Source organism: Lathyrus oleraceus, chromosome 5 (genome assembly GCF_024323335.1).
Source record: "Lathyrus oleraceus cultivar Zhongwan6 chromosome 5, CAAS_Psat_ZW6_1.0, whole genome shotgun sequence".
In the NCBI taxonomy this organism is placed as follows: domain Eukaryota; kingdom Viridiplantae; phylum Streptophyta; class Magnoliopsida; order Fabales; family Fabaceae; genus Lathyrus; species Lathyrus oleraceus.
Genome location: NC_066583.1, coordinates 616,301,397 through 616,310,404, shown reverse-complemented (window position 1 = coordinate 616,310,404; position 9,008 = coordinate 616,301,397).

Sequence of the window (9,008 nt, the reverse complement as noted above, 5' to 3'; positions counted from 1 at the left end):
TTTCAAACCTGATGCTAGGGGCAAATGGACTCCTAATTATGAAGGCTCATATGTTATAAAGAGAGCATTTTCAGGCGGTGCTTTGATTCTTACAACTATGGATGGTGAAGAGTTCACTTGTCATGTGAATGCCTATGCATTCAAGAAATACTTTTCCTAAAAAGAAAAGAACAACTCGCTAAGCTGAAAACCCGAAAGGGTGGCTTAGGAAAAAAATGAGCGTCTTAGTGGATTGAAAACCCGAAAGGGCGATCCAGAAAAAAGTTAGAGACATAAAACATAAAACTTATCCTGATAGATTGAGTACCTCACCATGGGGAAATCTAGGCAAAAATTATGGATTATGGCAAGTAACTGCATTTGACTGGTCCTGATCTTTGAAGCAGTTTGAAATAGTCATTTGATTCTGATTCGTCATTCTCAACCAAAGACAAGAACATAACAGATTTCAAAGTTGGTAGGAAGAGTAGTTATAATTGTATTCAATTTAGCCCTTTCCCATGTAAATTACCATTCCAAAACTTTGTAAAGATCCATGGAGTCCTGCCATTCGCGGACTACCATTCTATTAAATAAAGTTGAGCTTTCATCCAATTATTTATATTCTTATTTATTTCTGTTAAATTAAATTAAATTTGTATATGATAATTTTGAAATAAATCAATGAATACTTATTTTTCTTAAAATGATAAAAAGCATTCACTTTAAGAATAATCAATTTCAGCAAGGAATATCAACAGCAATATGAGAATAGTTAAGTCTTGAAGTGTGAAGCATTGTTGGTGTTCCCCAAGCAGCTGGTTTGGTAACTTTTTCCTACCCAACAGTTTGTTGTTTGTTCCCAGCATGGTTGATAAGTTTCTCCCCGAGTAATTTATCATCCCCAGTAGGGTTGGTGGGTCTCATCCCTGATTGAGCTGATGATTGGTCCCATTTGCAAATTCCCCAACTGAGATGTTCATGTTTTGTATTCCCCAGTTTGTGATTTGGAGATTGGACTCGGGGTATCCCAGAACCTTTATTTGGTTTCTAGATCCCCATTTGCATTTGTTTGTATTGCATAACCGTGGCAGTTTCTCCCCTGAGTGAATTAGATCTGGTTATCTTTACCTTGGAATTGGTTTATTTTCGCAATTTCCGAGAAAAATTTGATGACTATTGAGGAGTGTGATGGTCCTTGGGTTATTCCAACAAGTCATAGCATCCCCAACAATTTGCTTAATTCCTCGTTCAGAGTTTTATCTCTTGTATTCCTCGGCAGAGTTCATCTTCTGATAGAAGTTCCCTCTTTCCTGGCAGTGATTGGTTCTAAGCAGTATTTGTTTTGTCCCCTGCAAGGTTGTCTCCCATTTGACATGGTGTCGACTTAAAATTCCCCACAGTGTTGATTTATTTGGATCCTCAGTAGACCCTTCTCTATCCTTGACATGTTTGGTTTATCATCCTTCAGCAGTGCTCTTTTCCCGCAGAGTTTGCCATAATTGATTGGAAGCATGTTCTTCGTGTCTTTCCCCAGCCATAGTTGATTTATTTCGAGCTAGATGATTTATTTTCATCATTAGCACGTTCTCCAGTTGGTGTTTCCATCTTGTTGAGATTAGCCGAGTGTTTTAGTGATGATTCAAATCTTTGTTATTTGTATCCTTTGTGCTGTTTTTGTCAGCATAATCATAATCACGTACATGCATATTTATGCATAAAACATAACATCATATATTTCATTATGCATCTTATCGCATTGATTTTTCTTCTGATCCTCTGCTTTGGCGATATTATTTTCCCATGCATATTTGGTGTGTCTGTCCTCTTTCAACTATAGAGTGTCAGCCCCTTAAGCAGAAAGAGTTTATCCTTTCTCATTCCCCACTGAGTTATTTCCTCGTGGATGATGATTATTTCAGTTTCCTCCCCAGTCTATTATCTGGATGGAACCACTCCCCTTGAGTTATATCCTCATTGGGTTGAGTCTTCGATTGATTGTTTCTTTCTAGTTCTTACCTATATAGATCTTTTGGTCTCCAAGAGTTTATTACCCAGTAACTGGTAATATTCTTCTTGATGTTGAGTATATTACTTTTGCCCAATACCCGGTAAAATGTAGTCTACTTTCTTTATTTTCCCCAGCGAATTCATTTTCACGTTTCTCCAGTTAGTCTATCCTTGATATGTTCATCTTAATCGGTGACGAATATTCTTCCTTTTTCTGTTTTCTACCCAATAAATGGTAGATATAAACCCTACTTTTATTCCCCAGAGAGTTAATCCTTGATAGGTTCACTTTAACCGGTGACGTATTTTCTCCTTTTTATGGTCTTCTGCCCAGTAAATGGGAGATATAAATCCTATTTTTCCCCTCAGAGTTAATCCTTGATATGTTCACTTTAACCAGTGATGAATTCTCTCTATTTTTGTGGTCTTCTGCTCAGTATCTGGTGGTTGTAAATCCCATTCCTCTGCTGAGTCTATCCTTGATATGTTCATCCTAATCGATGACGGATATTCTCTATCTTTGGTCTTCTACCCAGTAATCGGTAGTTTTAATTCCTATTTCTCCCTGGAAGTTTATCCTTGGTAAGTTTACCTTAACATGTAATGGATATTCTCCCTCTTTCCCCAGGTGGTCTATCCTTGATATGTTTATCCTAACCAATGACAGATATTCTTTGTTTGAGTTTATCCTTGATATGTTCATTTTAACTAGTGACAGATACTCTCTTTTTGGTATTCTACCCAGTAATCGGTAGTTGTAAATCCTATTTGATTTTCTCTCCCCAGTAGGTTATTCTTACCCAGTAACCGGTAACGAATACATCTATGTTTCCTTAGCGAGTCATCCTTGATATGCTTAGCCTAACCGGTAACGGATGTCCCTCAGTCCGAGTGTATTGATCTTCTTACCTAGTAACTGGTAGTAGACAATACATCTCTTTTACTCATGTGTTAAAGTTCGTTATTCCCCAGTTGAGTTTGAGTGCATATTTCCTCAATGAAGTCGCCATCCCCTGTAGATCGCCTTTTCCCCAGGCCGAGTCCTTTCATTGATTTATTTTCATGGAAAATCCCTCGTGTCTCCAGCAATTTTCAAGTCGTAGCCTGACTTACACATAGATTTTTATCCCCTAGAGTCTCTGTCTCCTATGTGAGTTTTTCCTTACGGAATGCATTGTGCTCCTTTGGACTTTCAGTCTCTCTGGATTCTTTTCCTTTGTGGCAATATATTCCCCACAAATATTATGTTCACATTCATATGCATCATAAGGTCTCTTAGGGACCAAAATTTGTTTCTTGATGTTGTTATTCAAGTCCATTCTACTGAGTTGATATGAAGATTTTAACCTTCACATCCTCAGTTAGAATGTCCTTAAATAGGGGCAGCTGTAAGACTCCAATTTTGACCCTAAGATCCCTCATGCTATCTCATTATATGCATTGGCTTTGGGATCACACCTTGGTATTCTCCTTACCCCTCATTTATTAGGTTTGTATTGGGAGAGATCACCAAGCATATTTGATTATATCATACTTTATTTTTCTTTGTTTACTAACCAAAATGCCAAAAATTAGTCTATGTATAGCTTTGTTTCTTTTGTAGGTAGTGTGTGCATCCACCAATGCCTCATCAAGCTCACAACTAAGGCTTGAGACCCTCAGTGCAAGGAGGTCAATTAAGATATGGTTCACAATGGTTCTATAAATCTTATATGGATCCCCATGTTCTTCATTTATCACTTGGATAAAGAATTCATCAAGAGTTTGAAGCTAGTTTGCATTGGAAACCCTAATTCATCTGGGTATCTTGTGTGACTTCCTCAACAAGTTTCTTCAACAATTGGTCCAATATATAAATGTATACTTTATTTCACATACTATTATGCATATATGATCCTCCATGAGTCCAAAGATCAATAGAACTTCAAGTTTACAAGTTGGTTCAAAGAGGTTGACTAGAGAAAGTCAACTGGTCAAAACTAGGGTTCCCTAGACCCTATCTCCTACAATTTATGTCATATGAAAATGATTCCAAGAGAAAGGTTACTCCTTATATTACAAAAAACTTTCATGTTGACATCAAGAGCTAGGTTTTCTTGGAAAGTCATAGTTCATGGTGAAAGATTATAGGTCATTTTGTCTATGTCCTAGTAGGGAGGTCAATTTCTAAGGACCATAACTTGCTCAATTTTTATGAGATGAAGGCCATCCATGATTAATGATCAATTTCAAGATGTCTTATCAAACTTGTATTCTTTGAAAAATGTCAAATTCAACTTTCAAGGGCATGTGCTAAGAGGAAACGTTATAGGTCATTTTAGGCCATTACCATTAAACAAGCAACTTTCCTCAACTTCTAAAATGCATAACTCCCTCATGCCAAATCCAAATGATGTCAACTTTGTGTCCAAATTGAAGAGTATTTAAATAGATACAACTTTGATGAAGGAACCATTTCAATTTGAATCTCATAACAAAAGTTATTCAAGGTGGAAGAAGTGGTCATTTGACTTGGTACTTAGAAAAATTTCAATTATGTTTGAGTTCTCAAACTTCCACCTAATCATGATCCAAGCTTCAAATAGAAACGTGTTCAACATCACAGTTGTTCCCCTTGATGTCACCTTTCCAGAAAGTCCAAGATTACTTCATTTGGATAAGATTTGAGGGACTTGCACATGGCTCCTTTGTTGGGTTTACTTTGGGAAGTTTTAGTTTCAAATGATCATTCCTCTTTGCATGCTTCCATGTGATGACCTCAGTATTCATTATGCAAGAATTGAAGTTGGATTACATCATTGATTGGGCCTAATTCATTGCTCATGCATCCATGCATCATTGTTAATTTTGGCAAAATTTCAAAGGGTGAAAAACTGAATTCCATTGCCTATATAAACAAGTGCATTGCCTCAAGATCAACACACATACCTTGCCCAAGCTTTGCCAAGTGATCCCAGAACCTTACACCATGTAATTCCTTGAAGTTTTCTTTGAAATCGAGTTTGAATTTCACCTTCTGTTTTGAGATTCAAACTCCAAGTATTCATTGCCTTTTTCATCTCAATTGGTCACTACAAGCAAGAGGAGGAAGAACCAAGCAAATTCAGATCAAGATCAAGCTAGATTCAAGCTACCCAAAGGTGATTTTTCAGGAACTTTGAGCTTCCAATTCTCTCTCATTTCTTCACTATTCTCTTTGATTTTTGGTTGGCTGAAATCCTGCCAATGTAGGCAACAAGATTGAGTTGCTTTGAGGTCAAATCGAAGCAACTTAGTTCATGATCATCAAAATTAAAATCCATGTATCTCTCAATATACTTGGAATTGGAAGAAATTGAGGCCAAGTTCAAGCTCTTGAGCATTTTTCCTTTAAAACCATGTCCTTACTTTTTATTTTGGTGGTGGTTTATGGTGGACCAGTCCGGTGAGGTCCACCGGAGAAGATGATCGGAGCTAGGGCTCCGGTGGTGTGCTGGTATTGCTCAGGCCATCTGATCATGTATCCACATTCTAATCATGACCCTTGCTTTTAAATACCACATGTGTGATGCAGTTGACTGAGGTGTTTGATGGAAGTGCATGCTTGGCCATCAGATCTGCCGCCTCAATTAATAAGGGAGATCTGACGGCCCTTGTTTTTCATATTTTCTGATTTTTCATTTAATTGCCTCATTTTATATAATTCATAGAAATTTCATTTTTAATCCAAAAAATATGGGACTTTCACCAAAAAGCTTTAAATATTTTTATCTTCCATATTCTGAATTAAAATTATTTTTTGGATTAATTTTGGTATTTTTCATGAATTAAATTTTTTTGTGCATATTTTTAATTGTTTAAAAATATTTTTGACTTTTTAGAAATCATGAAATTTTTTGTCTAAGGTCCTTTGACCTTGTTTGACCTAGGATAAATCCCTTGGCCATTTATTTGGTATTTTGAAATGATTTGAGGTTTTGTTCAAATTAGAATGAATTTTAATTCATTTTTAAATTGATTTTTAATTGATTAAATATTTAAAAATTATGTTGAGCCATTTTGATGGTATTGTGATGTTTGACTTTCTGTTTGGGCCTTGGTCATGGTTGATTTGACTTTTGTTTGATCAAAACCATTGGATTTAGGGGATTGATGAAATGTACATTTCATCTCCCAAAATGAATGGATGGTTTTGATCAGATGAAATTCCTCTCATGGTCAATTTGTGTTTCTACTTCCCCTTTCCTCTTCATCTTCATCCCTAAACTTAACCATATTGACTTAAATTTCAAATACAAAAAGAACTAACATCCCCATTCAAAACTTTGGCCTTTAGTGTCATCTTCTTAAATTTTTTGTTAAAATCAATTCACCAACTTCTTTGAAATTTTTACTACGAACTACGAGGTTTTGATCCCTCATTTTTATGTTGGTACGTAGGCATAAGACCAAAGGTCTTGTTAAACACAAAAATATAATTAATGAATTATTCTCTCATCCCCACACTCCATATTTTATCAAACATCATTTATACCCAAAAACATATGCATACAAAAAAGGGTTTCCTAGGAGTACCTAGGACACTTTGGGTGCCAACACCTTCCCTCTGTGTAACCAATCCCCTTACCTATAATCTCTGACATTTTATTAGTTTTGATTTGAAAACTTCTTATCCTTGGGTTTTGTTCGTACTTTCACTTTTCCTTTGGAAACAATAAAAGCACGGTGGCGACTCTGGTTTTATTGACGTCAAGTTTATCCATAGCTTGATGGTCATGAATTTATCGCCACAGGGCTTTGGGATTTTAATAAAATTATGTTATAGATGATTGTTTTACTCAATGTGATGATGTTTGATGATCAAATTTGTGTGCTTGATGTGTGACAAATTATGCTTTGAGGAGTTATCATGTAATCACAATTGTTGCTATTTTGAAGCTTTGTGAATAACATTATTTAATGAAAACCATGAACTAAATGTATTGATTTCATGGATTTGGGTGTTGTTGATGAACATATAGTATGTGGGTAATGAATTTGGATCGATTTTGGATGTCTGGATTGAGAATTAGGATTTCTTCCTTGAACTCCATGGAGAAGACGAGATTTTGCAAATCTTAGGGAGCTGACGGGCGTCATGACCATAACAAGTAACCTGTCATGTTGCCCAAGTTTGTCTTTGAAACCGATAGTCACCTGAGGGACATTTTGGAGTTTTAGGGTCGGTGACGAGTATCACTACTGTGACGGAAACCCATTATGAGCCTGCAGTAGGCATAAATACTTATTTTAATGTTATTAAATTTACAATTTTGATTTTTTGACTTTGTGGATGGTTTGGGTACTGTTATACTCTATTAGTTGTTGTTTTAAATGATTTTTGGTATGACTTAACGATTAAACATGATTTTAATCAAATTTATGAATTAATTTATGAATGAAGGATACATGCATACGTTATATTGATGTTTACATAATTATGTGAATTGCGATGAGGATATGTATGAGTATGAATTATGTCGCTGAATTGTGAGTATGTTATTATGGGATGATAGTTCAGGAGGGGAACTATTATCTTTGGGTCAATGCATGTTTTGTTTATTGTTTGAAGGGGACTTTAAACATTATGTTATTATTGAATTGACTTGATGTGATAATTATTCATTCTGTTGTTGTTGATGAAAGAGGCAAGTTGCAATCCGAGCAGAGTGGATTGTTGACTTGTCTCGAATCCGAGCAGGGTGGTTCGAGGTTCGAGCAGGGTGAATCTGATTCCTGAGTGAACCAATTAATGATTATATGGTACCATATGCATATGAGTCTGGTCGAAGTTATAAGTCCCATTGCCTAATTTAAATGATGAATATGTGAGTGCTTTGTGTATGTGGATGGATTCAGTGTGAGAATGATGTTGTGTGATTGTTATTGTATGAGTAGATGTTTGTATTCTACCTTATAATTTATACCATTAATTTATTGACGTGAATTCTCACCTCCTTTTCTTTCATGTTGTCCACTACGAACATCTTGCAGATACTCGGAAGTAGAGCTGCTGTTGTGAGTGAGAAGTAACTCTTGGAGTTATTCTCATTAGTTATCGCTTTTATTTTAGTCATTATGCTCTGATTCTGTAACACTAGGGTGCGAATGGTGTTTTTGTTTTATGTTTGATGTATAATACTTTCTTTGTTAAAGTTAATAACTGTTATGAAGTTGTTGAAAGTGGGATATTGAAATCTTTTTTGAAATCATTTATGAAAAATTAAGTCATTATAAGACCCAATTTGAAGTTGATATGTTTTATTACCGCAACAATATGATTCCATTGTGATGATCCCTTAAATGAAGGTGAGCATGCAATGACAAGTGTTGTAGGTGGTTTACTTTTCTGCTACATGTTTTAAAGATGTCTATGCTTTTTTGAAGGTTTTTCGTTCGTGATACGTTAAATTTTTGAGTAATCCTTTATTTATAACTATAAGACCACAATTTTGACCCTAAGATCCCTCGTGTTATCTCATCATATGCATTAGCATTGGGATCACAACTTGGCATCCTCCTTACCCCTCATTCATTGGGTTTGCATCGGGAGAGATCATCAAGCATATTTGATTGTATCATACTTTGTTTTTCATTATTTACTAACCAAAATACCAAAAAATTATGTCATTGTATAGTTTAACTCTTTTGTAGGTAGTGCATATGCTCACCCATGCTCTATCAAGCTCATATTTAGGGTTTGAGACCTTCAATGCAAGGAGCTCAATCAAGAAATGGTTTACTATGGCTCTAAGTATCATATATGGATCACCATGGTCTTCACATATTATTTTGATCAAGAAATCATCAAGAGTTTGGAGTTGGTTTGCCTTGGAAACCCTAATTCATCTGGGTATCTTGTGTGACTTCTTCAACAAGTTTCCTCAACAATTAGTCAAATATTTCAAGGGATATTTAATATTTAATCATCTTATGCATATATGACCCTCCATGTCAAGAGTATATCAAGCTAGCAAGTTGGCTCATAGTGGTTGACCAGA